General features: G+C 47.4%; 1 protein-coding gene across 1 annotated transcript in view; it reads right to left on the bottom strand.

The window, feature by feature from the left end:
• The window catches only part of LOC142183331 (uncharacterized), a 260,063-nt gene that overhangs the window by 158,574 nt on the left and 90,409 nt on the right, over positions 1 to 11,080 (bottom strand). The window lies entirely within an intron of this gene.

Below are 11,080 nucleotides of genomic sequence, written 5' to 3'. Positions count from 1 at the left end.
TATTATATTAATCCCATGGTGCTTTACATTATTATATTAATTCCATGGTGCTTTACATTATTATATTAATCCCATGGTGCTGTACATTATTATATTAATCCCATGGTGCTTTACATTATTATATTAATTCCATGGTGCTGTACATTATTATATTAATCCCATGGTGCTGTACATTATTATATTAATTCCATGGTGCTGTACATTATTATATTAATCCCATGGTGCTTTACATTATTATATTAATTCCATGGTGCTGTACATTATTATATTAATCCCATGGTGCTGTACATTATTATATTAATTCCATGGTGCTTTACATTATTATATTAATTCCATGGTGCTGTACATTATTATATTAATCCCATGGTGCTCTGTACATTATTATATTAATTCCATGGTGCTGTACATTATTATATTAATTCCATGGTGCTTTACATTTGGGGGATACATACAGTACACAGAATATACAGGTAGATATAATACTAACAATGATCGACTGGCACAGTGGGGTAGAGGGCCCTGCCCGCGAGGGCTTACAATCTATGAGGGAAGGAGGTAGAGACAGAAGGAGAGGGGGAGACTGTACAGATGGCGGTGCGGTGATAGTGTTATTGGAGGTTGTAGGCCTTCCTGAATAGGGGAGTCTTCAGGGCCTTCTTGAAGCCTGTGATTGTGGGGGTCAGTCTTATGTGTCGTGGTAAGGAGTTCCAGAGTATGGGGGATGCACGGGAGAAATCTTGGAGACGGTTGTGTGAGGAGCGGATGAGAGCAGAGCGGAGTAGGAGGTCATTGGAGGATCTGAGGTTACGTGTGGGCAGGTAGCGGGAGATGAGGTCAGAGATATATGGAGGGGACAGGTTGTGGATGGCTTTGTATGTTAGCGTTAGTAGCTTGAACTCAATTCGCTGAGCTATAAGTAGCCAGTGGAGGGACTGGCAGAGGGGAGCAGCTGATGAAGATCGGGGGGGGGGGGTGAGGTGGATTAAGCGAGCAGCGCAGTTTAAGGTGGACTGGAGGGGGGCGAGGGTGTTTGTTGGGAGTCCATGGAGAAGGGTGTTGCAGTAGTCTAGGCGGGAGATTATGAGGGCCTGGACGAGAATCTTGGTAGTTTCCGGGGTGAGGAAGGAGCGGATTCGGTGGAAGCTCCGATGGGGGGGGAGGGAGGGAGGGGGTTAACCCCTTGGATGCAGGAGTTGTGCATCCAAAGGGTTTAGCTATGTTGCTGCTGGCACCCCCCCGCGGCGAGATCGGGGGGTGCCAGCAGCTTTAAATTGCAACCTGAGGTCTGGCTAGTGACCCCCAGGCTGCTAAGACCCCCAAGTACCTGGTTGATCCTGCTGGGACAAGAGGAAGCTAGTCTATACGTCTGCATAGCTAGCTTCCTTTATAGACTGCAATACATGTGTATTGCAAGTCTATAATTGCTACAGAACCAGCGATCCTCTCTGATTCTGGACCATCAGGCAATGCAATAGTATTTCAACAACAGGTGTGAAGTCTTCAAAGCATCCACACATTTCACCTGGCCTCCTCCAGCCCCCTTACAACCGACCAGTCCATCTCCAGAATTGATGCAGTTTACACACCAATTTCTACTATCACGTAGGCAAATGATAGCAATGCACCTGATGATTCAGAATCGCCAACATTCGCTGTTTTGTCCTAGCGTCAGGTGATCGTCTGTAACCCAGAAATGGAGACGTGGCCTATGGCTTCCATTTCTGGGCTCCAGAGAAGACGCAAGTGAAAAGGCATAGGACAAGAAATCCTGGCAATACCAGAAGTCAGATCTGCCCCTGTGAGGATCCGCAGGCATGTGAAAAGGTTTATAACAATAAATATAGACTTACTAGGCAATGCACACAGTGATGTCACTATCCTAATATATAATACCATCATAGTACAGACATAATGCACATATAAAAATATCACGTGTGACATCACAGCATGTGAAGGCAGAAATCGTACTGATATCTCATGCAGGGATTATGATATACCAGCATAGTAGTAGAGGTGCATTCAGTTTTCTACAATCCCTTGCCATTACCCATAGTTATCACTTATTGTATCCTAGATGACAGTAGAAATGGACCCCTTCAGTTTTTATTCCTCACAATATCGGCTACATCTGCCATCCTGTTAGTCGCGACCATGGTATGAGACCGTACATACATCTAACTGGCTTATAGATTTTTGGTAGAATGGAGAAGAGGTCCAAGAACTTATTTATCCCCACTCCTACTCCCTGAAGACTTTACCTTCATCCTGCAGTTGTTTCTCTTGCACAACACATTACATCATAGCCATATGGTGTGTAGCGCACAGGGCCCATTGAAGGCTGGAAAGGGAAAAGCCGGCCATGATCAGCAATGGGGATTGGTAAGTGAATGCAGTCAGTTCTCCGATTCTGCCATTCAGTTGTTAGACATACAACCAGATCACAGGACCAGTACCTTCTCTGTTACTGGTAGGAAGCCACAGACAACATGAAGACTATGGCTTACAAGCTATGTGCCAATACTTACCTGTCTTCTCCCAAGTCCCTCCAGCTTCTTCCAGCTCCAGGCGCACTTGACGTCACAACAGTGAGCATGGAGCAAGATGGAGCGGGGCCCGGAGGCCGACAGGTTAGTAATGACCTAATACCGCTTTAAGGATAATGGGTGAGGGGGCCACTGATTTGCCCGTATAGTGGCCTGTGGGGAGGGACCTAAACTGTGTGGGGCATTATGGTGGGAATATTAAAGGGATTTTGAAAATAGGCCATAAATACCTAATTATAAGGGGTAGCACCGGCTCCATCAGCTGTATCATGAAAAGACCCCTGAGTATAATAATAGTGGTAGTTGTTGGGGTTCACAGAGCTCAGACAGCACAGGGACAGGGGGCGCTGTTTGTAGTCTTGTCTGGGATCTGTTTTTTATCATATCTGAAGCTTGTTACCTGTCCCCCAGTCCAGACCCCTTCACTTCTATCCTGGGGAAGGGGATTGTAAATACATCTGCAGGACACTGCCATACCCAGTATATACAGTACTGCAAGTATCTTAATGAATATATATATATAAATTAGAGACGAGCAAACAGCGTTCGATCGAATTGGTATTCATTCGAATATCAGGTTGTTTGAGGTATTCGATTCTAATCGAACACCACGTGGCAAACTCACTAAAAATTTGTATCCCCTCCCTTCCCCGGCGCTTTTTTTGCATCAATAACTGTGCAGGGGAGGTGGGACAGGAACTACAACAACAGAGGCATCAAAAAAAAAAAAAAAAAAAAAAAAATCGGAAAAAGTAATTGGCTGCCGAAATCAGGTGACCTCCAATTTATATGAATAGTGGATTTCAGATTTGGTTCATATGAGACTGTGAACTATGTGACTGTGAGACAGGGACAGATGTACAGGCAGGGTTAGCTAGGGATTACCTTTATTTAGGTAGGAATGTCACTCACACAGCTCTTTGGGGCTCTATCTGGTGGCAGCCCATTATATGCTAGTCGGGATCCCTGTCAGCTTGTGATATGCCGGAGCTGACTTTTTCCCATAGGAACGCATTGACCAGCGTTGATTGGCCAGTGTACAGCATTCGGCCAATCAACGCTGGTTCTGCTGGAGGAGGCGGAGTCTAAAATCGGTCCACAGCAGTCTCCATTGTGGTCCGATCTCAGATGTAGCAGTGCTGACACAATACTGTACATCGGAGATGAAGCAGAGCTGGGTGTGCACTCTGCTTGGCTGTATCTGCCAGCTCTCTTACATCGGGCCATGCGCTCAGCTCAACTACTCCGGAGTAGTTGAGCTGAGTGTGCAGTATCATCTGCGGAGTGTGGCTGAGATGAGTGTGCAGTATCGTCTGCGGAGTGTGATTGAGCTGAGTGTGCAGTATCGGACAGTGTGATCGCCTCCGCCTCCTCAGACAGAACCAGCATTGATTGGCCAAATGCTGTACACTGGCCAATCAACGCTGGTCAATGCATTCCTATGGGAAAAATTCAGCTCCAGCATATCGCAAGCTGACAGGGGATTCCGGCATAATACAGGTACTTGATGCCCCCAGACATGCTTCCCCTGCTGTCCCAGTTGCACTCCAGGGTGTTGGCATCATTTGCTGAGGTGTCTTAGTGGACTTGGTGACTCTCCTGAGTGGAATGGTGGGATCCCCTGTAGCCAAGCATTTTCTCCCATAGACTATAATGGGGTTCGATATTCGTTTGAATGGTCAAATATTGAGCGGCTATTCGAAACGAATATCGAACATTTTTCTGTTCGCTCATCTCTAAAAATAATAATAATAATAATAATAATAATAAAAAAAATGGAACTATTATGTATAAAGGTGCTGTTATTTATAAGGGAAGAAATATAATATAACAATTCTATACAATAGTCGCCCATTATATCAATACCTAATTATAGGGGGTAACAGCGGCTCCATCAGTTGTACAGAGCAACCTCCAGAATCCATCCTGTACACAATAAGGGCAGAAAGCAGAAGCTCCATCCACTGTATAGCGGTTAGGTGCCTGCACTGCAGCACAGCAGTGGAAGGTCAGTGGCAGCAGAGTGACGGCTGCTATACAGTGGACGGAGCTTTCTGCCCCCTGCCTTGTACTATGTATAGGACGAGTGCTGGAGCTGCTCCATACAACTGATGGGGGGGCGGTGTACCAATTAGGCATTTATGGCCTGTACGGAGGATAGGTCTTAAAAAAAAATGAAACCCAGACAACCCCTTTAATATTCCCCCAAATGCCCCACACACATTAATGTGCCCCCACACAAGAAAAACAAACCATATATAACACTGAAAAGATTGAAAATATATTATATAATAATATATAATATCCTAACAATAGCAAAATAAAATACCCCAAATATGACACAGGTGTGACCACACAAAGAACGGGATAGCAAGACCGAAAAAGGAGAAAAGTCTGCCAAAACACAAAAACTATTGTGCTACACAATAACTACAGCAATATATCAAAGAAAAAAGTCACTTAGGGTGGGTTCACATCCGCGCCCGATCTGCGCTTTCAGGTTTCCGTCTTCTGCCCGAGAAACTGGACAGGTGACGGAAACCCAGAAGTCAGTTTTCAAACCCATTCACCGCCCGTCTTCTGCATTTCCACAGCAAAACCGTTTTTTTTTTGTTTTTTTTTAACCGGACACAAAGTGGAACATGCAGGACTTCAGAAGACATTAGACATGGTGAGAGAGCAGAATGGGGCGCTCCACGGAACTCACGGACTTCGAACATGGTCAGGTGATTGCGTGCCACACATCACGCAGGTCAATGCCAAACGACACCTCGCTTGGTGTAAGGAGCGTAAACATTGGACGATTGAACAGTGGAAAAGCGTTGTGTGGAGTGGCGAATCACAGTACACAATGTGGCGATCCGATGGCAGGGTTTGGGTATGGCGAATGCCCGGTGAACGTCATCTGCCAGCGTGTGTAGTGCCAACAGTAAAATTCGGAGGCGGTGGTGTTATGGTGTGGTCATGTTCTTCATTGAGGGGGCTTGCACCCCTTGTTGTTTTGCGTGGCACTATCACAGCACAGGCCTACATTGATGTCTTAAACACCTTCTTGCTTCCCACTGTTGAAGAGCAATTCGGGGATGGCGATTGCATCTTACAACACGATCGAGCACCTGTTCATACTGCACGGCCTGTGGCGGAGTGGTTACACCACAATAACATCTCTGTAATGGACTGGCCTGCACACAGTTCTGACCTGAATCCTATAGAACACCTATGGCATGTTTTGGAACTACCGTTGGTGTCCGACTGCAGTGTCTGTTGCTACTGTCTGTTCAAGATTTTAGCAATGGACACTAGCTGTGTACGTTACAATTTCCATTCATTTCAATGGGATTTCATCTGTTGTCCGTTTGTGTCCTTAAGGGTCCGTTAACAACCATGTCCGTTTTTTTCAAGCGGACAGAGATCACACATGCAGGATTTTTTTGTCCGTTTTTTTTTTTTTTTTTTAACATTGAGGTCTATGGGCAACGGACATATAATGGACAGTAACTGATAGCCGTCAGTTATGTATTCACACGGAGTAAAATGGAGTGTATTTTGGAGTGTAATTTTACACGTGTAAAAAATTTACGCGTGTATTTTGGAGCGGTTTTTTTTACACGTGGCGTTTACGGAAGTGTAAACGCTCCAAAAAACGCTCCGTAAATGCCACGTGTAAAAAAAATGCTCCAAAATACGCGCGTAAATATTTTTACACGTGTAAAATTAAACTCCAAAATACACTCCATTTTACGCTGTGTGAATGCACGGGCTGTGTGTGTATCCAGTGCAGAGCTGTGTGTGTATCCAGTGCAGAGCTGTGTGTGTGTATCCAGTGCAGAGCTGTGTGTATTATCCAGTGCAGCGCTCTGTGTTATATCCAGTGCACAGCCGTGTGTGTTATATCCAGTGCAGAGCTGTGTGTGTATCCAGTGCAGAGCCTTGTGTGTGTTATCCAATGCAGAGCTGTGTGTGTGTATCTACTGCAGAGCTGTGTGTTCCAGTGCAGAGCTGTGTGTGTATCTAGTGCAGAGCTGTGTGTGTGTTATCCAGTGCAGAGCCTTGTGTGTGTTATCCAATGCAGAGCTGTGTGTGTGTGTGTGTGTGTGTGTGTGTGTGTGTATCTAGTGCAGAGCTGTGTGTGTTATCCAGGGCAGAGCTGTGTGTGTGTTATCCGGTGCAGAGCTGTGTGTGTGTATCTAGTGCAGAGCTGTGTGTTCCAGTGCAGAGCTGTGTGTGTATCTAGTGCAGAGCTGTGTGTGTATCTAGTGCAGAGCTGTGTGTGTGTTATCCAGTGCAGAGCCTTGTGTGTGTTACCCAATGCAGAGCTGTGTGTGTGTGTGTGTGTGTATCTAGTGCAGAGCTGTGTGTGTTATCCAGGGCAGAGCTGTGTGTGTATCCGGTGCAGAGCTGTGTGTGTATCCGGTGCAGAGCTGTGTGTGTATGCAGTGCAGAGCCTTGTGTGTGTATCCAGTGCAGAGCTGTGTGTGTATCCAGTGCAGAGCTGTGTGTGTATATCTAGTGCAGAGCTGTGTGTGTATCCGGTGCAGAGCTGTGTGTGTATGCAGTGCAGAGCCTTGTGTATGTATCCGGTGCAGAGCTGTGTGTGTATCCGGTGCAGAGCTGTGTGTGTATGCAGTGCAGAGCCTTGTGTGTGTATCCAGTGCAGAGCTGTGTGTGTGTATCCAGTGCAGAGCTGTGTGTGTATATCTAGTGCAGAGCTGTGTGTGTATGCAGTGCAGAGCCTTGTGTATGTATCCAGTGCAGAGCTGTGTGTGTTATGCAGTGCAGAGCTGTGTGTGTTATGCAGTGCAGAGCTGTGTGTGTTATGCAGTGCAGAGCCTTGTGTGTGTATGCAGTCCAGAGCCTTGTGTGTATCCAGTGCAGAGCCTTGTGTGTGTATCCAGTGCAGAGCTGTGTGTGTGTATCCAGTGCTGTGTGTGTATTCGGTGCAGAGCTGTGTGTGTGTATCCAGTGCAGAGCTGTGTGTGCATCCAGTGCAGAGCTGTGTGTATCCAGTGCAGAGCTGTGTGTGTATCCAGTGCAGAGCTGTGTGTGTATCCAGTGCAGAGCCTTGTGTGTATGCAGTGCAGAGCCTTGTGTATGTATCCAGTACAGAGCTGTGTGTGTATCCAGTGCAGAGCTGAGTGTGTTATCCAGTGCAGAGCTGTGTGTGTTATCCGGTGCAGAGCTAAGTGTGTGTATCCAGTGCAGAGCTATGTGTGTTATCCAGTGCAGAGCCGTGTGTGTTATCAAGTGCAGAGCAGTGTGTTATCCAGTGCAGAGCTGAGTGTGTTATCCAGTGCAGAGCTGAGTGTGTTATCCAGTGCAGAGCTGTGTGTGTTATCCGGTGCAGAGCTAAGTGTGTGTATCCAGTGCAGAGCTGTGTGTGTTATCCAGTGCAGAGCTGTGTGTGTTATGCAGTGCAGAGCCTTGTGTGTTATGCAGTGCAGAGCCTTGTGTGTTATGCAGTGCAGAGCCTTGTGTGTGTTATGCAGTGCAGAGCCTTGTGTGTTATGCAGTGCAGAGCCTTGTGTGTTATGTAGTGCAGAGCCGTGTGTGTGTATGCAGTGCAGAGCCTTGTGTGTTATGCAGTGCAGAGCCTTGTGTGTTATGCAGTGCAGAGCCTTGTGTGCTATGCAGTGCAGAGCCTTGTGTGTGTTATGCAGTGCAGAGCCTTGTGTGTTATATCCAGTGCAGAGCTGAGTGTGTGTATCCAGTGCAGAGTTGTGTGTGTTATCCAGTGCAGAGCTTTGTGTGTTATGCAGTGCAGAGCCTTGTGTGTGTTATGCAGTGCAGAGCCTTGTGTGTGTTATGCAGTGCAGAGCCTTGTGTGTTATGTAGTGCAGAGCCGTGTGTGTGTATGCAGTGCAGAGCCTTGTGTGTTATGTAGTGCAGAGCCGTGTGTGTGTATGCAGTGCAGAGCCTTGTGTGTTATGCAGTGCAGAGCCTTGTGTGCTATGCAGTGCAGAGCCTTGTGTGTGTTATGCAGTGCAGAGCCTTGTGTGTTATGCAGTGCAGAGCCTTGTGTGTTATGCAGTGCAGAGCCTTGTGTGTTATGTAGTGCAGAGCCGTGTGTGTGTATCCAGTGCAGAGTTGTGTGTGTTATCCAGTGCAGAGCTTTGTGTGTTATGCAGTGCAGAGCCTTGTGTGTGTTATGCAGTGCAGAGCCTTGTGTGTGTTATGCAGTGCAGAGCCTTGTGTGTTATGTAGTGCAGAGCCGTGTGTGTGTATGCAGTGCAGAGCCTTGTGTGTTATGTAGTGCAGAGCCGTGTGTGTGTATGCAGTGCAGAGCCTTGTGTGTTATGCAGTGCAGAGCCTTGTGTGCTATGCAGTGCAGAGCCTTGTGTGTGTTATGCAGTGCAGAGCCTTGTGTGTTATGCAGTGCAGAGCCTTGTGTGTTATGCAGTGCAGAGCCTTGTGTGTTATGTAGTGCAGAGCCGTGTGTGTGTATCCAGTGCAGAGTTGTGTGTGTTATCCAGTGCAGAGCTTTGTGTGTTATGCAGTGCAGAGCCTTGTGTGTGTTATGCAGTGCAGAGCCTTGTGTGTGTTATGCAGTGCAGAGCCTTGTGTGTTATGTAGTGCAGAGCCGTGTGTGTGTATGCAGTGCAGAGCCTTGTGTGTTATGTAGTGCAGAGCCGTGTGTGTGTATGCAGTGCAGAGCCTTGTGTGTTATGCAGTGCAGAGCCTTGTGTGCTATGCAGTGCAGAGCCTTGTGTGCTATGCAGTGCAGAGCCTTGTGTGTGTTATGCAGTGCAGAGCCTTGTGTGTGTTATGCAGTGCAGAGCCTTGTGTGTGTTATGCAGTGCAGAGCCTTGTGTGTTATGTAGTGCAGAGCCGTGTGTGTTATGTAGTGCAGAGCCGTGTGTGTGTATCCAGTGCAGAGTTGTGTGTGTTATCCAGTGCAGAGCTTTGTGTGTTATGCAGTGCAGAGCCTTGTGTGTGTTATGCAGTGCAGAGCCTTGTGTGTTATGCAGTGCAGAGCCTTGTGTGTTATGCAGTGCAGAGCCGTGTGTGTGTTATGCAGTGCAGAGCCTTGTGTGTTATGCAGTGCAGAGCCTTGTGTGTGTTATGCAGTGCAGAGCCTTGTGTGTGTTATGCAGTGCAGAGCCTTGTGTGTTATGCAGTGCAGAGCCTTGTGTGTTATGCAGTGCAGAGCCTTGTGTGTGTTATGCAGTGCAGAGCCTTGTGTGTTATGCAGTGCAGAGCCTTGTGTGTTATGCAGTGCAGAGCCGTGTGTGTGTATGCAGTGCAGAGCCTTGTGTGTTATGCAGTGCAGAGCCTTGTGTGTTATGCAGTGCAGAGCATTGTGTGTTATGCAGTGCAGAGCCTTGTGTGTGTTATGCAGTGCAGAGCCTTGTGTGTTATGCAGTGCAGAGCCTTGTGTGTGTTATGCAGTGCAGAGCCTTGTGTGCTATGCAGTGCAGAGCCTTGTGTGCTATGCAGTGCAGAGCCTTGTGTGTTATGCAGTGCAGAGCCTTGTGTGTGTTATGCAGTGCAGAGCCTTGTGTGTGTTATGCAGTGCAGAGCCGTGTGTGTTATGCAGTGCAGAGCCTTGTGTGTGTTATGCAGTGCAGAGCCGTGTGTGTTATGCAGTGCAGAGCCTTGTGTGTGTTATGCAGTGCAGAGCCTTGTGTGTGTTATGCAGTGCAGAGCCTTGTGTGCTATGCAGTGCAGAGCCTTGTGTGTGTTATGCAGTGCAGAGCCTTGTGTGTGTTATGCAGTGCAGAGCCTTGTGTGTGTTATGCAGTGCAGAGCCGTGTGTGTTATGCAGTGCAGAGCCTTGTGTGTGTTATGCAGTGCAGAGCCTTGTGTGTGTTATGCAGTGCAGAGCCTTGTGTGTGTTATGCAGTGCAGAGCCGTGTGTGTGTTATGCAGTGCAGAGCCTTGTGTGTGTTATGCAGTGCAGAGCCTTGTGTGTGTTATGCAGTGCAGAGCCTTGTGTGTTATGTAGTGCAGAGCCGTGTGTGTTATGTAGTGCAGAGCCGTGTGTGTGTATCCAGTGCAGAGTTGTGTGTGTTATCCAGTGCAGAGCTTTGTGTGTTATGCAGTGCAGAGCCTTGTGTGTGTTATGCAGTGCAGAGCCTTGTGTGTTATGCAGTGCAGAGCCTTGTGTGTTATGCAGTGCAGAGCCGTGTGTGTGTTATGCAGTGCAGAGCCTTGTGTGTTATGCAGTGCAGAGCCTTGTGTGTGTTATGCAGTGCAGAGCCTTGTGTGTGTTATGCAGTGCAGAGCCTTGTGTGTTATGCAGTGCAGAGCCTTGTGTGTTATGCAGTGCAGAGCCTTGTGTGTGTTATGCAGTGCAGAGCCTTGTGTGTTATGCAGTGCAGAGCCTTGTGTGTTATGCAGTGCAGAGCCGTGTGTGTGTATGCAGTGCAGAGCCTTGTGTGTTATGCAGTGCAGAGCCTTGTGTGTTATGCAGTGCAGAGCATTGTGTGTTATGCAGTGCAGAGCCTTGTGTGTGTTATGCAGTGCAGAGCCTTGTGTGTTATGCAGTGCAGAGCCTTGTGTGTGTTATGCAGTGCAGAGCCTTGTGTGCTATGCAGTGC

This window comes from Leptodactylus fuscus, chromosome 10, assembly GCF_031893055.1.
Source record: "Leptodactylus fuscus isolate aLepFus1 chromosome 10, aLepFus1.hap2, whole genome shotgun sequence".
Classification (NCBI taxonomy): Eukaryota; Metazoa; Chordata; class Amphibia; order Anura; family Leptodactylidae; genus Leptodactylus; species Leptodactylus fuscus.
The sequence above is the reverse complement of the archived record's forward strand: the minus strand, read 5'-3'. Positions and strand labels throughout refer to the sequence as shown.